The sequence below is a fragment of the Pan troglodytes genome, chromosome 14 (assembly GCF_028858775.2).
Source record: "Pan troglodytes isolate AG18354 chromosome 14, NHGRI_mPanTro3-v2.0_pri, whole genome shotgun sequence".
In the NCBI taxonomy this organism is placed as follows: domain Eukaryota; kingdom Metazoa; phylum Chordata; class Mammalia; order Primates; family Hominidae; genus Pan; species Pan troglodytes.
Genome location: NC_072412.2, coordinates 17,579,573 through 17,599,114, shown reverse-complemented (window position 1 = coordinate 17,599,114; position 19,542 = coordinate 17,579,573). Strand labels below are relative to the sequence as shown.

The window sequence follows — 19,542 nt, the reverse complement described above, 5'->3', positions numbered from 1 at the left end:
AAAGGGCAGCAGCTTACCTGCCATATCATACTCCTAAGTGCTATATACTGGACTACAGCCTGAAATGCACCATCAAATAAAAAATACATGGCTATACCAAACAATATCTGATAAAGCCACCACACAAAACGTATCCACATATCCACAACCAACATGTAGAGCCTTGTCGCCCACCAAAAGCATTCAGAAACTAAGCCAAAAGATAATACATAACATCCACCACAGTTACACCCTCAAGGGAAAAAAAATAAAGAGCCCCATCCAAACAATACAAATTCAAAAATAAGAAACAACACTTTCCTTAGATGAGAAAAATCAGCATAAGAACTCCAGCAGTACAAAAAATCACAGTGTTTCAACATCTCCAAAGGATTGCACTAGCTCTTTAGCACTGAAACCTAGCCAGATTGAAATGTCTGAAATGACAAATTAAAAATTTCTAAGTATGGGTTGTAAGGAAACTCAATATTCAAGAGGATGTTGAAATCCAATAGAAAAAAAAAACAGGAAAATGATTCAGGATATGAAAGATGACATAGGTACATTAATGAAAACCCAAACAGAATTTCTGAAATTGAAAAATTTACTACAGGAATTTCAAAATACAATCAGAAGACTTAACTGCAGACTAGACAAGCAGAATAGAGAATGCCAGAGCTCAAAGACCACGTTTCAAATTAACTCAGTCAGACAAAAAGAGAGGGAAAGAATTTAAAAAATGAACAAAGTCTTCAAGAAATATTATATGATATTATGTTAAACAATAAAAACCTATGGCTTACTGGCATTCCTGAGAAAGAAGAAGAAAGAGTAAGCAAATTGGAAAACATATTTCAGGAAATAATTAAATAAAATTTCCCCAATCTTGTTAGAGACATTGCCATCCAGATATATGAAATTAAGAAAACTACTGAGAGATACTAAACAATATGACCATTCCCAAGGCAAATAGTCATCAGACTATTCATGATTAATGTGAAATAAAAAAAATCTCAAAGGAAGCTAGAGAAAAGGGCCAAATTACCCATAAAGGGAATACCATCAGACTAATGGTGGACATCTCAGCAGAAACCTTATAAGCCAGAAGAGATTGGGGGTCTATTTTTAGCATTTTGAAAGAAAACATAAATGCCAACAAAGAATTATACATCCCACCAAACTAAGCTTTATAAACAAAGAAGAACTAATGTCTTTTCTAGACAAGCAAATGCTAAGGGAATTTGTTACCACCAAATCAGTCCTACGAAAATTTTTAAAAGAGTTCTAAAAATGGAAATGAAAGAATGATACTTGTTATCATAAAAGCACACATAAATATAAAGCTAACAGACCCTATAAAGCAACTACACAATCAAGATTACAAAGAAACTACCTAATGACACTACAACAGAACAAACTCTTACATATAAATATTAACCTTGAATGTAAACAGCTTAATTGCTCCATTTAAAAGATAGAGTGGCAAATTGGAAAGAAAACAAGATACAACCTTCTGTTGCCTTCAAAAGACCCATCACACATGTAATGACACCAATAGGCTCAAAGTAAAGTGATCCACCCACCTCAGTCTCTCAAAGTGCTGGGATTACAGGCGTGAGCCACTAAGCCCGGCCTTAACCCTAATTCTTAAAGTATGTGCACTGAGGATTTTCAAATAACGTTTGGACAAATACAAAAATAATGTTATAATTTCTTGTATCCTGGTTGCATCATTCATTATGTTATGTAAGAATTTCCTTTTTCTCTGAGATGAAATTGCTTTCTGCTACTAATACTTTCTATGTGAACATAAAATTAGCATTAACTCTTCATTGTTTTATTCCTTGAATAACTACTCTCAATGTATTAGTAGAGCTTACAAAAAACATAAGATATTCAAGTCACCAGTTATGCAACTTTTTTTCACATCTCTAAAATATTGTAAAGGACAGATAGATGTATGTATGTATGTATGTATGTATGTATGTATGTATGCATTTGAGACAGAGTCTCGTTCTGTTGCCCAGGCTGGAGTGCAATGGCACAATCTCTGTACACTGCAAACTCTGCATCCCAGGCTCAAGCGATTCTCCTGCCCCAGCCTCCAGAGTAGCTGGGATTACAGGCACAGGCCACAGTGCCCAGCTAATTTTTGTATTTTTAGTAGAGATGGGATTTCATCATGTTGCCCAGGCTGGTCTTGAACTGTTGACCTCAGTTGATCCACCTGCCCCGGCCTCCCAAAGTGCTGGGATTACAGGTGTGTGCCACCATGCCTGGTCCAATTAACTCTTTCTTATTGGTATATTAGGCTTTTCTTATTGATGTGAACACACTCAATATTATACAAAATAAGTTATTTATCATTCAAACTTGTGATGGTATTTTTTAATTACAGCAAAAATATACACATAAAATTGACTATCTTAATCATGTTAAGTGTAGATATCATAAGTATTAACTATATTCACATTTCTGTGCAACAGAGCTGCAGAAATTTTCCATCTCACAAAACTGTAACTCTATAGCCATCAAGTAACAACTCCCCATTTCCTACCTGTTGTGGTGGTTTTAAATATAATGCAATATATACTAGCTGAAAATAGAAAAAAAAGGAATCCATGAAAATATTAAATGCATAGAACAAAAAATGAGTAACAGTGTAACTTTGGTTATAACTTTAAATGAGAGAACCCAAAGTAAAATAATGGTATAAATATCATATAAAATGCACAATTTATACCTAAATTTTAAAAAATTTAATATTAACAAAAATAAATGTAATATACTACACAAATAGGTATTCAATAAAACTAAAGTTAAATTACTTTTTAAAACCATGTTATACTATGGATAAATCCTATTAATTTTTAAATATTTAGGAAAGAAAACAAAGTACATCTCTTCTTTAAAAAGTTTGACTCCAATTTTAACAAACAGGTGTTTTTGAAAGAAAACAAAGTACATCTCTTCTTTAAAAAGTTTGACTCCAATTTTAACAAACAGGTGTTTTTGGTAACCAGTTTATTTCCTTACTGAAATTTTGAAGGCACAGAAAGAAATAATATCCATTACATTGTCAAAAACAACAGTACCTGGAAGATTTAGAGGCAAAAATGAAGCCTGAGAATAGCAGGACATAGACATATTTCATAACATAGACTCATAGCAGAATGATGGTTATGTTGGTTCATCAGGGAAGAAAACACTAAACATCGCTTGCAAATCCACCCAATATACGATATCTTGTGACTTTAACAAGTTAGCCATGCAGAACCATGAGGCAAATGCAAAAACAAATAAATACACTAAAATAAATCCATTTTCTAGAAAAAAAATTAAAGTGAATTTTCTAGATTCACTAAAGAATTCAGTATTGGCTTATTATGTCTTCATTTTATTTTATACTGGAACGTGTCTAATTTTATGCTAAATTTATGCTGTAAGGACACCTACTCTGGAAAGGCTAAGAGGACACACAGTGGGTAGTGGACCATACTCTACTAAAAAAGAGCATATTTTGACACATGACTTTTGTGCCTCTACATTTTTAACTAAGAATAAAGAACCTGATGATTAATTAAATGATTTTTCAGTTGCTCATCAATGCCATCAGATGCCTTGAGTATACTGATGGGGATGGCATTTGGAAGAAAAGGAGACCTGAATAATACTTCAGAAGAAGCCTATTTCCACATCTTATTTTCCCTATCTCTGCAGCTCTGAATTTAATTATCTGTATTGTGAATCTGGGTGAACCACCTCAGAAGACATCAGGCAACCGGATGACTGCACTTTAGATTTCATGCTAGTGATTCTTATCCTCTCTCCACCCCGACACTTTGATACTTCCTTGAAATTAGACTACATATGAGATAGAAACAAAGAATGCAGCTGTCATCATGACTCTTTCTCAGGGGCCACCGCATCTGTGTTCATGATGTGATTACTGTGCCACCTGCCTCCCTCTTCTTAAGGCCCTTTTTTATTCCTGGAGATGTGCTTACAACGAGATAGCTACAAACATATCATCTGCTTGCCCTGCCAGTTATAGCAATTATGAAAATAAATTTGCAGCATCATATATAGCCTGAATATTCTCAAAAGATGTTCCTAACAGTTCTAATAACAAAATAAATTTTCCATAGAATAGCTGTACCTACATGCTCTCTGCTTATGCAATCTTATGTTTTAATTAATCTTAAAGCAAAACTTTTCCTAAAAGTTCAGAACTGAAGTCTTGTCATTATATGAAGAAAGACACAGTATCTAATATTGTGAACTTCTCTATTTTAAGAAGTTTTAAGACATCAAGTCTGCATAATAAAATTAATTTAACAATTTGGAATATAATTTTATAAATAAAAAAAGCTTTAAACTATATGTTACTAACACGTTTTTCTTCAAGTGTGGTTGCCCTTGCAACTTTTTGGTAGTTCAATGAAAACCACTACTTGTGAGAAAACTGAAATAGACTAGGACATAGAAGATAGATAAACAGAGAAAGAAAAGGTAAATTAACTATTTGTGCCACATGGCAAAGAAAGTTTACAGTATGTAGTCATTAATGTACTTGGTTATAATTATATAACCAACAATGAATAATTTTAAGTGCAATTTAGAATTCAAAACGTTTTATACTTGATATACATTTCTGAAATATGAAATCTACCTAATGAGGGAGATACTTTATATGTGTAATTACTTACAAATGGAGAAAAGTTTTACAATAATTTTGGTTATAAACTATAATCAAGAGATTCAGTAAGAGAAGCATTTTTTTCTTCCACAAACCACTTTAGTTGTGTGCTCACCACCTACTTCAGAATCTAAGAGAACTCTGACACCTGTTTTTGGCACCCCATTGCCTTCTCATCAGTCTAACTCCAAGACCTTCCTCCAAGTGGTAGGCTCTGGTAATTCAGTGAAAGCAAGGCACTAACAGGCAAGTGTGAAGCCAAATGGCTCCGAGTAACATCTCTGACACCTTTTTGCCAGCTATTCGTGTGTATTTAATATATACCACTTCCCTGTGACTGTCTGCATCCTCTTCTACCAGCAATTCCTCCTGATTTATCCTTCTCCTCCAGCAATTCCTAATTTCTTTGCCTTTCTAATAGATGTGGCCTAACAGAACACCTTTTGCTGGAGTTCTTTAAAGGCTAATTATAACCATAAGGAACAGGAAATAAGAAGCTATTCCTTGTAAGTTTGCTAATCTTATCTGTTCAGAGCAATAAAAGTTCCCCATCAAAGACTTATGAAGGGAGATTTCATTCCCCCAGCTTGCTATTCCTACTCTTTTTGCATTCTTAAGACAGGAGGCAAGTGCTTTACCTTCTCCTGGGAAAAGCTGAGGCTGAATATGCAAGTTGTCATGCAAATTTGCTGAAGATAATGAGAGGGTCACAAATTCAAAAACCCAGTTGCTCTAGGGCAGGGGGTTGGGAGGAGAGCCAATAAATAAAAGGTGTGGTATAAATGCCTTTCAGGAAAGGGTGTGAAGGGTGCGGTGGATTTACCAGAAGCTTTTGCAATCAGCTTTGAAGTCTTCTGGAAAGGAAAAGTGTAGCCTTCCAGGGAAGCAGCCTGATGACATCTTCCATAAGGCTGATGTGTTGGGAAATAGCAACACATGAGCAACAAGTCCCTTGAAAAATTTTCTTCCCTCCTTCTTCTTCTGGAACTGTTGGGAAACTAGGTAAGACCCAGGAGTCTGGTTTTTGAGAATGGCCCGCAATGAATTTTTAGTTTCCGGGTAGGAAGAGAGAGCTCAGAAGGTTGTTCTTTCCTCCAAGGAAATCTGGCCATAGCTTTTTTCCTGTTCTATCCAGAGCTTGCGTGCTGGTGGATTAAGTACATCTGTGCACAGGGCCGGGTTCTGGCAGACAATCTCAGGGAGGACAGCAAAAGGAGAAGCAAAAGGGGATTGTTCCTCTACCTCACATCTTCTTTTCCCAAAGGAAACAGAATCTACTCACCAACAACAATCCCAACACCACAAAAGGGACATGGAAATAAATGTGCATGCAACTGGGACACATACCCTGTGTCACCTGCTACAAATGGAGAAGTGGGAGAGAATTGAGCCACTGGGAGCCTAGGCCTTCTGAGCTGTAGCCTACTTCCAGAGGATGCAGACTTCCTCACTGGTCTCTGGGTGGCTGAGTAACTCTACTTCCCTGACCTGGGAAGGATGCGGGAATAACCAGCTATGAGGAGACACCCATCCTCTTAGGGCTGCCTGGGGTATCTTAAGCAGAGGTGGTAGCAGCAGACTCCTCAACAGAGGCACTGAGATCCAAGAATTCCAGGATAATGTCCCCAAGGCAGTAAATCAAATGCCTGTTGATGAGTGGTTGTTGTAGTGACTCCAAGACTAAACACTCAGCTGGCATTTGTTCACCCCAAGAATTTCTACTATGAGATCTGGGAAGACTCCCATTAGGCTCTGCAAAGCCTGTTTCTCAGCAGCCAGTTTCTGCTCCTGGGTCCTTACAGGCCGTGGAAACTTAGGCAAAACTCCACCAGGCCAGATAGACTCCTGAGGAAGCCAGAGGTACTGCACCCAGCACTGTGGACTTGTTAAATTAGCTACCTGCACCTCTAGCCACCTTTGAACTAGGGTAGCAAAGATAAGACGAAGAAACTTCTGCATGTTTTCAGTACACAGCCATTTCCACTGTTCTGTTAGTAGCAAGAGAAGCAGATTCAGGGCTGTGTCAGCTAACTCTGTCTCTGTTCCTGAATCGCTGTTGCTGGGATCTTGGGCTGGCACAGCTGCATCTGACAAGCAACTGTCCACATGTCCTTTGGGAAGTTGTTCAGGATCTTTTTCTGGGGCTTCTGTTGCCTCCATCTCCAGTAACTTTGTCTGTTTTTCAATAAAAGATTCCATCCCAGACATGGATAGGGTCTTGGACTCCATATTGCCTTCCTGGAGACAATAAAGAATCTTGTCTTGTGCTTCAGTCACACTTAGTGCTGGAGAAATTTTACTGGATGAGAACCTCAGCCTGGACTTCCTAGCCTTCTTACCTTCTGTATGGGACCTGCTTTCAGTCTCGGCCTCACTCAGCTCCTCTGTGGGGCTCTGGGATTCGGAGCAAGGAAATGCTGTCTTCAAGTTGTCCACAATGGCACTCACCACCATCTTCTCTATTCTAGAGACCATAAATGGTTTCTTGACAAAGGAAATGCGAGCATCTGTGTTCACAGCAAGAAACTCCTGCACCTCCTCACTGTTGTTAGCAATCTCTGGAATGGCACACAGTTGCTTCAGGAATTATTATAGGAGGCTCTTTCGGGCTTCTACTCTGTCACTGTCTATGTTTTCCAAATGGAAGATCTGGAAAGAGCTTTTTAGAACCCTTCACATTTTTAATGAACTTTCATAGATCTGGTTTCTTCTCCTGATGGCCTGCAGATTCAAGAACTCCCAATAGCGGTGATTCACAGTGTGGTAGGCCAGCTGCTGCAGGCTGCTGTTTTCACCGTCAAGGGATGTCTCACACTTCACAGTATAGCGTGTGCATGGGTGCAATCTGGTGCCACTGTGCTCTTGGGCTGTAATGGTGCCAGTGATATGAAGGTTCTGGATGACAACTGGGCCATCTGGACTGCTTAGGGGCTTAAAGCTGAAGGTGGCTGAGCTGAGAGGACCAGGTGAAGAGGAGGAAAGCAGAACTGGTGGCAGACTAGGATCAAGGTAGGTCATATCATTGGTGAGATCCTTCTCTAAGCATGAGGGCCGTGAGGAGCAGGTCTTTTCCAGCCCCTCCAGCAAAGCTGTAACAGAGGTGGTAACTTCTCCTTGTTCTAGCTCCTTGTCTGCTATGTCAATCTGGATCTCTGGGCAGAAGTTCAGTGTGGAGACAGGCAGGACTGTCTCTGTTTCTGTCCCTGGACCCTCCTCAGCCTCTGCTCCTTCAGATCCCTCACCACCTTTGGGTTCCAGAGCCTGGGAACCCTCTAGGGCACACAGGGCATCCTGAATCCTGTCAGTCAGAAAGTGGCCTGGAGTCATGAGCATGATGGTTTCTTAGCCTACTTCAGACAGCGGAGACTCCAGCTCTGAGTCTTCACATAAGAACAGGGGGCCTCAAGTATTTTAGGAAATGAGATGAGTTGTTTCCTACTTTTCTTCTTTCAGACATTCCACCCAAATCTCCCTCTACAGCTTCCTGGCCACCTTCAACCTCTGAGGAGGGGCCTGCAGGAATCTCTGGCTCACTGTTTACTTAGGAACCCTGGGGCTGCTACTGGAGAAGGAGCTCTCCCTTCTGGAAGCTGCTGTACCTCAGCAATAAGTGGCAGAGACGTGGGCACTGAGGGCTGTTCAGGGCCACTGGCTGGGCAGGGTGTTGGATCTCTGGCCTTGGAAAAGATACCCATGAGGACAAGGTGGATCCAGTCAGGATCTGACAGCCTGCTGATCAGTGGTAAGACTACACTGCATATGATGAGTTCAACCACTACATGGCATCCAGTATGAGTCTCCAAGTGGGACTTGGGCACCAGCCCTTGAAGCAACAAATTCGCAATATCACATGTATAGGTGGCTTCAGCATTGGGGCTGTGCACAGCAGGATGTGGGGCAGTAGCCCGGCAGTAAGCCTCCCAGAGGTGGGAAGGCTCAACTGGACCATTCTTCCCTGTAGTGGCCTCCTTTGCCTGAATGTAGCTCTGCAGGTGAAAAACGACAGAGAGTCAGAACACTCTGAGCAAGAGCATGATGGTCCATCATGCTCATAGTCCTCTGAAGCTCCTGGACCAACTCTTTCATGGCTGCCTCCATTTCCTCTGCAAAGGCTGGCTCCTGGCTCTCAGAATAATATAAAATCTCAAATAATCACATCTGGATGGTGCAGTTGATCTCCTGTTCCAGCTGTCTTTCTGCCTCAGGGCATAGAGGACAGGTGGCCAATGGGATGAAGCCTTCCAGGAGCAGTGGACTTGAAGCCACTCCAGAGACACTGGAGCCCAGCCATCTTCCCAGCACCACTAGCAATGCAGACAGAAGGCACAGCAGCCACATGCTGACCAGAAGGTGTATGACCAGGAGCCAGCAAGCAAGACCCCCACAGCCATCACCTTCCGCCTACTCAACAGGTTATTGAGGTGACAGCTGGATCCAGCTGGAGTCTCCTGGAACGATGGCACTGTTTCTGTCTTCATGGCTGAACGGACAAGGTGGCTTCCCCAGATGACAGCCTCAAGATTTTACTGCAGAGTTAGGGAAGGGGGGAATGAACTGTGTCCCCAATACAGGGTGATCTGGGTGCTGTTCAGGGAACTGATGCTCCAGACCCTCTAAGTCCTACAGGCACTGCAAAGCGACAGCAGCAGCTCTGCATTTGCCCATGGCTACCACCCACAGAGTCCTCGAACTCGCCCCTTCCAGTGGAGGTGTGGCTTTGGAGGAAAACTCTGCAGCCTTGATACTGCCCCAGGCAGAAGGCCTCTTTGCAGCCCTGGGGCCCGCAGAGGGCAGCGGCTGGCCAGGACTGGGTCACACGCTGCCGGGAACCATGTGCCCACACTCAGCCCCGACCTGAAGTGGGCTCATCGGGGTCATCTCTGCTGGCCTCGGCCTGCTGCTCCTGCAGACCTGGGTGACTGCACTCGCAGCCCTGCCTGTGTTAGGGCTGCCAGCCTGCCGGCCACCGGCGACCAACAGTAGCTTTTTATAACTTAAATTTTCTATATTTTCCTTGCATATATTTTGGACTTTGATCATGTATTTTATTTAACCTGCTAACAGAATGTACCTACAGTAAGATTACAATAAAAATTACCATGGTCCATGACAAATTTACTTGTAAGTGCAGTGGGAAAAAAAGTTTAATAAAAACAATAGAGATATACAATATGTGGCTTTTCACACAGTCTTTTGTCTCCCATATTATTCCTATCATTTATTCTATATTTCTAAGGTTAAGTAATATTAAGATCAGGTACGAGCGTTGTAATGTGCTTTTAATTATGATATATAAATGTATCCCATGACAATTACATTATTTCAAGCTATGTACAATTTTAATAATAATTTTATACACGTTGCTTTGAAAATGAGAGTGCATTTGAATATAATCAATAATCACAAAAATATTTACAGTGCAAATATTCTCAGCAAGATTTGAATTGTTGGTAAATTCAAAACAAATAGAATTAAATAGATGCTAGAGGAATTAGGAGAATGCAATAAAACAAGCAAAATTTTGTATAATTTTCCTTTAGTTTATGTTAAGATGTTTTGAATTCAGACTAATCACATACCATGATATAATGTTTTTGGTTTTGTTTTTTTGAGACAGAGTCTTGCTCTGTTGCCCAGGCTGGAGTCAGTAATATGATCTCAGCTCACTGCAACCCCTGCCTCCCAGGTTCAAATGATTCCGGTGCCTCAACATCCCAAGTAACTGGTATTACAGGGGGGTGCCACCGTGCCTAGTTTTTTTTTTTTTTTTTTAGTCAAGACAGGTGTTTGCCATGTTGGCCAGGCTGGCCTGGAACTCTTGGCCTCAAGTGATCCACCCACATCAATTTCCCAAAGGGCTGAGATTACAGGCATGAGCCATGGTGCCTGGCCCTGATATAATGTTTGAAAGTAATGGGTGAATAGTACACTTGAGATACTAGAGACCTATTTGGAACATTAAGTGAATGTATCTTACTCTCTTCTTTCTTTTAAGAATGTATTCTTTACCATTCTATGCAATAGCTAACATACGTGCATATGTTCTTGGGCTGTCTACATGATATACAAATATTTGGATACATACAGTAACATAAACCACTCATCTAAAAGCTTTTCAACCTGACACATAAACTCGGGTTATTTGAAAATGGAATGGTAAGTGTTACTGAACAGCTTTTACTATGGTTCACGTTTGGTAGTATATGCTAATATACTAAAAACAAAACAAACACAAAAAATACCTTGATTTTATAATCTAACTTCTGGTGTCTAAATTAATCAATAAGATAATTTTTCTATTTTAACTAACTGTATTATATTTTATTTTGATGCTGTGTAATTTCACAATGGATTAAATATTAGCTGATGCTCATCAGAGGTAAACTAGTGAATTATTATCCCATTAAGATAAATTTTGTTTCTGCTAAAGTAACATCTTATTTTAAATGGAGGAATTTACTAAATCAAGTGCTAAGATTTTATTTCTGCTAGTAAATGAAAGACATATGTAAAATTCAAATACATTCCATTACTCAAACTATTCTTTGTAATCATGAGAATATAGACAGCATATTTTACACAGAGCATACATACAAAGCCTTATCTTCATCGAATTACAAGTAAAATATAGGTATGTAAATATATATACATAATTTAGATATTAAATGACAGAATTTACTTATTTACCTGTGCATGACACAATTTGATTCTATTATTCCAGGTACAGTAACTGCTTGAAAATGGGACATGAAGTAAACTAATAGTCTTAAAAGTGACTACATCCAGTGAATTCATTTTAACATCTCCAAGCAAGGCAAGACCACCTTCTTGAGATAAGGAATGAGGGATTACTTATTTTGGCCAAGTTGGCTCAATGATCTGGGGAACCAAAAACTGTATGTACATGGATAGTTGTTTTGTTCCCCCCACAAAAAAATTGGGGAACCCATTATTTCCCAATTCATGCTTTTATTTTCATGTAAGAGAACAGTTGATGCTCCAGAATCTAAAATTTTAATTAACCAAATACAATGTTCCTAAAGATAAATATTTCCTTAGAGTTAAGCCGGCCAGGCAAGGTGGCTCATGCCTGTAATCCCACCACTTTGGGAGGTCGAGGCGGGCGGACTGCTTGAGGTCAGGAGTTTGAGACCAACCTTGCCAACACAGAGAAACCCTGTCTCTACTAAAAATAGAAAAATTATCTGGACCTAGTGGTGTGTGCCTGTAATACCAGCTACTAGGGAGACTGACGCAGGAGAATCACTTGAACCAGGGAGTGGGAAGTTGCAGTGAGCCAAGATCACGCCACTGCACTCCAGCCTGGTGACAGAGCCAGACTCCATCTCAAAAAAAAATAAAAAAATAAAGATGGGGGGAAAATAGAGTTAGGATAACAGAAAGATAAGGAATACGAAACAGAAAAAATCAATAAACCAAAATGAAATGTTTGGAAAGATAAAAGAATTCCCAAATGTTTACTTAGGCTAAGCAAGAAAAAAAGAGAAGAAACTCAAATTATTAAAATCAGCAATAAAAGAGAACACATCACTGGCAGTATTACAAAATAAATATGATTAAAAGAGAATGCAATGAAAAATCTTATGCCGAAAAAGTAAGATAGCCTAGACAGAATGAAGTCCTAGAATGACAGAAACTAAAACAGTCTAAAGGAGAAATTGAAAATATAAGCAGATCTATGGAAGGTTAAAACATTGGATTGCAATTTTAAAACCTTACAATAAAAATCTCATCTCAGCTAGCTTCCCAGGTGAATCAAACACTCTGAGAAATTAATATCAATTGTTCACCAACCCTTGCAGAAAATAAAAGGGCAGAGAACACTTCCCAATTCATTTTACAAACAGGATTACTCTGACACCAAAACTGAATCACAAAACAATATAGACCAGTACCTTTAATTGTTTTATAAAATCAAAAATCTTCAACAAAATACGCCAAGCTGAACCCACCAACTTATAAAATAGATTATGCACTGTGTGCAGATGTGATTGACCCCAGGAATGCCCCATTGATTTAATATTTGAAAAATCAGTGAATGCAAACACCATATTAACAGAATAAAAGACCAAAATATATGAGCATCTCAATAGACAGAAAGCATTTGAGAAAATATTACACATTTTCATCATGAAAACACTCCAGTTATGGACAGTAAGATAACTTCCTGAAACTAGTGGTAGTTACCTATGAAACCCACAGCTATCATTACACTCTGCAATGAAAGGGTGAATCCTTTTCTGGCAGGGTTAGTTCCAAGAATGTCCACTCTTGCAAATTCTACTCAACATTATACTGTGGATTCTAGCGAGGTGTATTTAGTAAAGAATAGAAAATTGAAAACATCCTGATTGAAAAAAAAATAAAATTATTTATATTTACAGATGGCATGATCTCATATATATGTAATTCTAAGAAATTCAGTAAAACAGTATTCAAAATAATAAATTTGGCATGGTTTCCAGATATAAATGTAATACTAAAAATTAATTTTATTTCTATATACTGTCAATGAACTGCCTTAAAATGATATAAAAGAAACAATCCCATTTATAATAGCAACAAAACAAGTAATAAATTTAGAAATTAACAAGAGCAGCTCAAAACGAATACTCCGAAACCTCCAAAACATTGTTGAAATAAACTGAAGAAGAACTAAATAAATGAGAAGAGGTGGAGCGAGATGGAGGATAGAATCTCAGTGACTCTGTCTCTGCAGGAATATTAAACTGAACCACCGTCCAACAATCCAAGCAAGATAATACCTTCACAAGAGCTAAAGAAAGCAGGTGACAGATCACAGAACCTGGTTTTAGCTTAAAAACAAGAGAAAACACATTAAAGAGGGTGAAAAGACCGTCTTGCAGTGACTGCACTGCCCTTCCCTCAACCCCAGGCAGTGCAGTGCAGAGAATGTGTCCACCTCTTGCAGGAGGGACAAGGAAGGGTCCGTGGGACTTTGCCTTGGAGCCCAGTGCCAGCTCTGCTATAGTAAAGGACAGCACTGGGCAGAACCCCATGGCCTTTGGTTCCAGGCCAGTGCCCATAGATAGAGCATTTAGACATGACCTGGTCTAAAAGGGAATCCACTACCCTGGTGGGACAAACCTGAGTCCTGTCTTGCTTCACCACCAGCTGATTCAAGTGGCCTCAGGCCCCAAATAAATTTAAGTAGCAGGCAGGCCAGAGTCACTTTGGTCCTTGGGTGAGCTCCAACAACCAACGATGTGCTGGTCTGGGAGGCTGTGGGCTTCCTATGTGACATCAGCTGCAGCGGCCAGAGGGCTGCCTGTGTTACCCCAATCCCAACTCCAGGCAGTGCAGTGCAGAGAGAATTCCTTCCCTATGCGAGAAAGAGGAGAACCCAGTATCAGCCCTACTACAGTGGACACAGTGTCAGGCAGAATACTGTGGCCCTGATCCCAGGCAGGAGCTCCCAGACACCTACAGACCCCCCTGCAGGGAGAAGGGATTCTGCCACCCTGGCTGGATGGACCCAAACCCAGGCCAGCTTCATCACCAGCAGACTAACCTGGCTTAGAAACCTAAATAAGTCAGCAGCAGTCAGGCAATATAGTGGCCACAGGACTCAGATAAACCCCAGTGCTGCTCTGGTCTGGGAGGCTGTGGGCTTCAGGTGTGTTGCGCCAGCTGCAGTGGCCACGAGAGTGCCCAAATCACATGAGAGTGCCCAGATTCACAAAGCTTGGTGCCCAGATTCCTTGCAAGGGGAAGAAGATGGACGTGAAAGAAGAACTTTCTCTGGGAACCCAGGGAACCCCTCCCTTATCTTCTCCAAGTGTGTCACGGCCACCAGGGACCTCAGTCTGCAAGTCATGGTGAACCTGAGCTTAAGGTGCCCTCTGTTGCTGTAACAGCTGCAGAGACCACAGGCTTGGGGAACTCAACAGTCTTGAATTTCTTGGAACTTCTGGAAGACTGAAGAAGGACAAGCACACACAAGAACAGACTGCAAAAAGTGGAATAAATACACACTTATTCAACTCCCCGGCATGAACATATGCTCAAAAGCGTTAAGAACATTCAAGGAAATAAATAACAACAATAAATAAGTCACCAGTGACCAGAGCTAAAGATGTGAGACTCGACTGGGTGTGGTGGCTCACACCTGTAATCCCAGAACTTTGGGAGGCTGAGGTGGGTGGATTACCTGAGGTCAGGAGTTCGAAACCAGCCTGACCAACAAGGTGAAACACTGTCTTTACTAAAAATACAAAAATTAGCTGGGTGTGGTGGCAGGTGCCTGTAGTCCCAGTTATTTGGGAGGCTGAGACAGGATAATTTCTTGAACGTGGGAGGCAGAGGTTGCAGTGAGCCAAGATTGTGCCTCTGTACTCCAGGCTGGGTGATGGAATAAGACTCCATCTCACGAGTTAGTGGGTGCAGCGCACCAGCATGGCACATGTATACATATGTAACTAACCTGCACAATGTGCACATGTACCCTAAAACTTAAAGTATAATAAAATAAAAAAATTAAAAAAAAAAAAAAAAAAGATGTGAGACTCTCCAGACAGGGGAGTAAAAATGGCTGTTTTGAGGATACTCAATGAAATTCAAATATAGAGAAGTAATTCAGAAACTTATCAAAGAAATTTAACAAAGAGATAGAAGTAATTTAAGAAGATGACAGAAACCTCAAAGCTGAAAAATGCAACTGATGAACAGAAAAATGCATGAGAGGGCCTCAACAGTAGAACTAATCTCAGCACAATAAAGTTCATATATGAGAAATCCACAGCTAACATCATAATCAATGGGGAAAAGTTAAAAGTTCTTCTTCTAAGATCTGGAACAAGTGTGGCTGCTTTTACCACTTTCATTCATCACAGTACTAGAAGTCCTAGCTAGAGGAATTAGATAGGAGAATGCAATAAAAGGCATCCAAAATGGAAATAAAGGGAGTCAAATTGTCTCTGTTTGCAGGTGACATAATCATACACATATGCAGAACCCTAAAGATTCCACAAAAAAACCTACTAGAAATAATAAACACATTTCATAAAGTTGCAAGATACAATATCAATATATAAAAATGAGTAGCACACCCATGTACCAATAGTGAAACACCTAAGAAAGAAATCAAGAAAGCTATTTTATTGCAGTAGTTACCCAATGCCCCCCAAAAAAGATACCTAGAGATAAGCTTAACAAAAAGGCAAAAGATCCCACAATTAAAATTATAAAACATAGACGAAAGATATTAAAGCAGACACAAGTAAATGTAAAGATATCCCATGTCCAAGCACTAGAAGAATATCGTTAAAATATCTGTATCACCCTATGTGATCTACAGAATAAATGGAATCCATGTTAAATTAGGAAAAAGATTCTTCATAGATATAGGAAAAAAAAAAAAAACGGCCAGGCATGGTGGCTCACGCTTGTAATCCCAGCACTTTGGGAGGCCAAAGTGCCTGGATCACGTGGTCAGGAATTTGAGACCAGCCTGAACAACATGGTGTAACCCCGTTTCTACTACACACACAAAAATTAGCCGGGCGTGGTGGCGCACGCCTGTAATCCCAGCTACTCAGGAGGCTGAGGCAGGAGAATTGCCTGAACTCAGGAAGCAGTGCCTTCAGTGAGCCTAGATCACGCCAATGCACTCCAGCCTGGGCGACAGAACGAGACTCTGTCTCAAAAAAAAAAAAAAAAAAATCCTAAAATTCACATGGAAATGCAAAATACGTCAGAGAGACAAAAGAATCTTGAATAAAAAGAAAAAAGCTGGCGGCATCACACTACCTGATTTCAAAATATACCACAAACCTAGTAACCAAAACAGCATGGTAGTGGCAAAAGAAAAAAAATAGGTAGGGGACAGACAGAGCGAGAGAGAGACAGAGATACACAGACCAATGACTGACAGACATAGACAAATCAAACAGAATAGAGAACTCAAAAATAAATTCAAGCTTTTACAGTCAACTCTTTTAACAAAGGCACCAAAAACACACATTCGGGAAGGACAATCTCTTCAATAAACTGTGCTAGGAAAACCCAACACCCACAATACATGTAGGCTGTTATCTTATCATCTACTGAAAATAAAGATTTAAATGTAGGACATGAAACTATTAAACTACTAGAGAAGAAAACATAGGAAAATGCCTCGTGAAATTGGTTACAAGGGATTTTCAAATACACATCAAAAACACAAGCAATAAAAAGCAAAAATAGACAAAATGCAGTTGCATTAAACTTAAACGCTTCTGCAAAGTAGCGAAAGCAATCAATAGAATGAAAAAACAATCCAGAGAACCGAAGAAAGTATTTGCAAACTATGCATCAGGCAAGGGGTTAATACAACAAAAAATATATAAAAAACTAAAACTACTCAAAGCAAAAATACAAATAATTTGATTTAAAACTCAGAAAAAGTTCTACCCAAAAACTTTGTCCCTAACCTTCTTTTCTCAACCACCTTTGGCCCCCTCCCTCTCGACACCCTTTTTCTTCATCTACCCCAAAACATTTTTCCCACTATTTTTCCCCACTGTCATTTCGCAAAGCCTTCTCTACTCTCCTGCTCACCACCCTTTTCGCCAACCATCTACCCAAAAACTTTTCCCCCCTCACTGGATACCCTCTTTTTCTCCCTTCTGCTCTCATTCCCCTTTTGTTCCTCCATCTACCCAAAAACTTTTCCCTCATATTTTCCCAAAGCCTTCTCCCCATTCCTGCTGCTCGCCACCCGCTTTTCCAACCTCCATCTACCCAAAAACGCCCTCTTCTTTCCTCTATCCTTACCATCCTCCTTTTGCCCTCCATCTACCCCAAAACTATTTTCCCCACCGTCTTTTTCCCAACTCTTTCCCTCCTCCCTCTCGCCACCCTCTTTTATCCTCCCAATTGCCACCCTCTTTTCCCGCTGCATCTACCCACATTTTACCCACCGTCTATCTTTTCTTTCCCCATCATCTGTCTTTTCTACCCATCTTTTTCACAAAACCTTGTCTCCCTCCCACTCGCCATCCTCTTTTTTGTTCTCCCGCTTGCCACCCTCTCTTCCCCTCTCCTGCTTGCCACCCTCTTTTCCCCCTCCCCGTACCGAAAAACTTTTCTCTCCCCACTGTCTTTTCCTTACGGTCTTTTGGCAAAACCTTGTCTCCCTCTACTTGCCACCCTCTTTTGTCCCTCCTGCTCACCACCCTCTTTACCCCCTCCATCTACCCAAAAACTTTCTTCCTCACTGTCTTCCCCCCTCACCATCTCTTCGCAAAGCCTTCTGCTCACCACCCTCTTTTCCCCATTCCTGCCCCTCCTCTTACATGCCACCTTCCTGTCGCCCTCCATTTACCCCAAAACTATTTTTCCATCGTCATTTTCCCAATCGTCCTTCCACTCTCCCGCTTGCCACCCTTTCTCTCCTCCATCTACCCAAAAACTTCTCCCACAGTTTTCTCTCCCCACTGTCTTTTCTTCCCACCGTCTTTTTGCAAAACCTTCTCCTTCCTCCTACTCACCACCTCTTTTTACACATCTTTTCTTTCCCCAATGTCTTTCTGTTCTCTTCACCGTGTTTCTCCCCACCGTCTTTTTGTAAACCTTCTCTCCTTCCTATTTGTCCGTTTCCCCCCCCCACCACCCTCTCTTTCCTCCTTCTACATGCCACCCTTTTTTACCCCCCAGCTACCCAAAAACTTTTTTTCAACCATCTTTTCCCCACCGTCTTTTTGCAATGCCTTCTCCTGTTTGCCATCCTCTTTTCCCTTTGCCGCTAACCACCCTCTTTATCCCTCCATCTACCCAAAAACTATTTACCCCCTCCTAGCAGTCCAGCCGAGCTGCCGTCTCTGTTGCCAGCACCCGCCACAGCGAGGAGAGCTGTGGTGCCACATGCTCCAGCCTCCAGCTGTGGCAAGTGACTACCCCTTCTCCTGGTCCTCCAAGCCTGGCACGGAGCAGCTGCGCAAGCAGCCACACACGAGTCTGGAATGGCCTGACTCCCCTTCTGCATCCTTTATATGTGAGGTTATGCAAATGAGGTTCCTGGACTACATATTCTGATTGGATGAGAGAAAACTTCTAGGCCTATTCTGATTGGACTTTATTTTCATGCTGTGATTGGTTGGTCTAAGACTTGCTCTCATCCAATCAGAATCGAAGCTTGGAGCTCAGCTTAGAGAACAGGAAGTGGGAGCCACATACCCCGAGCTGGAGGCTTGAGCCTGTGGCATCTAGGCTCGCCTCACTGTGGTTGGTGGAGGTGATGGAGGTTGCAGCTTGGCCAGCATGGTAGAAAGGTGGCAGGGTAGGTGAGCTATCCAGGGATGCACTACCCTGGATAGGAGCACTATCAAGGTCACATTGCCGGTAAGGGTATCAGGGGCGTGGGTTGGCAGAGTTGGTGGGGGCTATACTGCCTGGTGGTGAGGGTGGTTGTGTGTGCTACAGGGGGCTGACCGCCAGCTGGGGGGAGGGTTAGGGGTGCTATCAGCTCCTGCACTGTCATGACAGGGGGGCAGGTTGGGGGCACTATCTGGGCTGTCACTACCCCCAGCAAGGGCTGGTTGGGGGCACTATCCCTGGCTGCACTGCTGGAGGCAGTGGGGCAGTTTGGGGGCGCTATCAGGTTTACATGCCCTGTGGCATGCCAGTGGGGGGGCACTATTGGGGTTTGCACTGCACTGCTGCTTCTGGCAATGGGCTATGGAGGTGGCAGCGATAGCTGTGGCCTCCAAGGAAGGGGCCGTCCTCCTCTTCCCAGACTCTAGATTCTAGAGGGCAACCTCTGTTTGCTCGTGCTGGAGCGTGGCAGGTGCACAATGTTTCCTTGGGAATCCCGAGCACGGTAAGGCCCCCACACCCGCCATGGT

General features: G+C 41.5%; 1 long non-coding RNA gene and 1 pseudogene across 1 annotated transcript in view; both read right to left on the bottom strand.

The window, feature by feature from the left end:
- The window catches only part of LOC112205578 (uncharacterized), an 81,349-nt gene extending 62,687 nt beyond the window's left edge, over positions 1 to 18,662 (bottom strand). Inside the window, exon 1 of the long non-coding RNA XR_008538629.2 lies at positions 18,488 to 18,662. This is a non-coding gene — a long non-coding RNA (uncharacterized LOC112205578). The remainder of the gene's footprint in view (positions 1 to 18,487) is intronic.
- Positions 6,032 to 9,178, bottom strand: LOC112207475 (sorting nexin-19-like; annotated as a pseudogene).
- Positions 18,663 to 19,542: the final 880 nt, after the last annotated feature.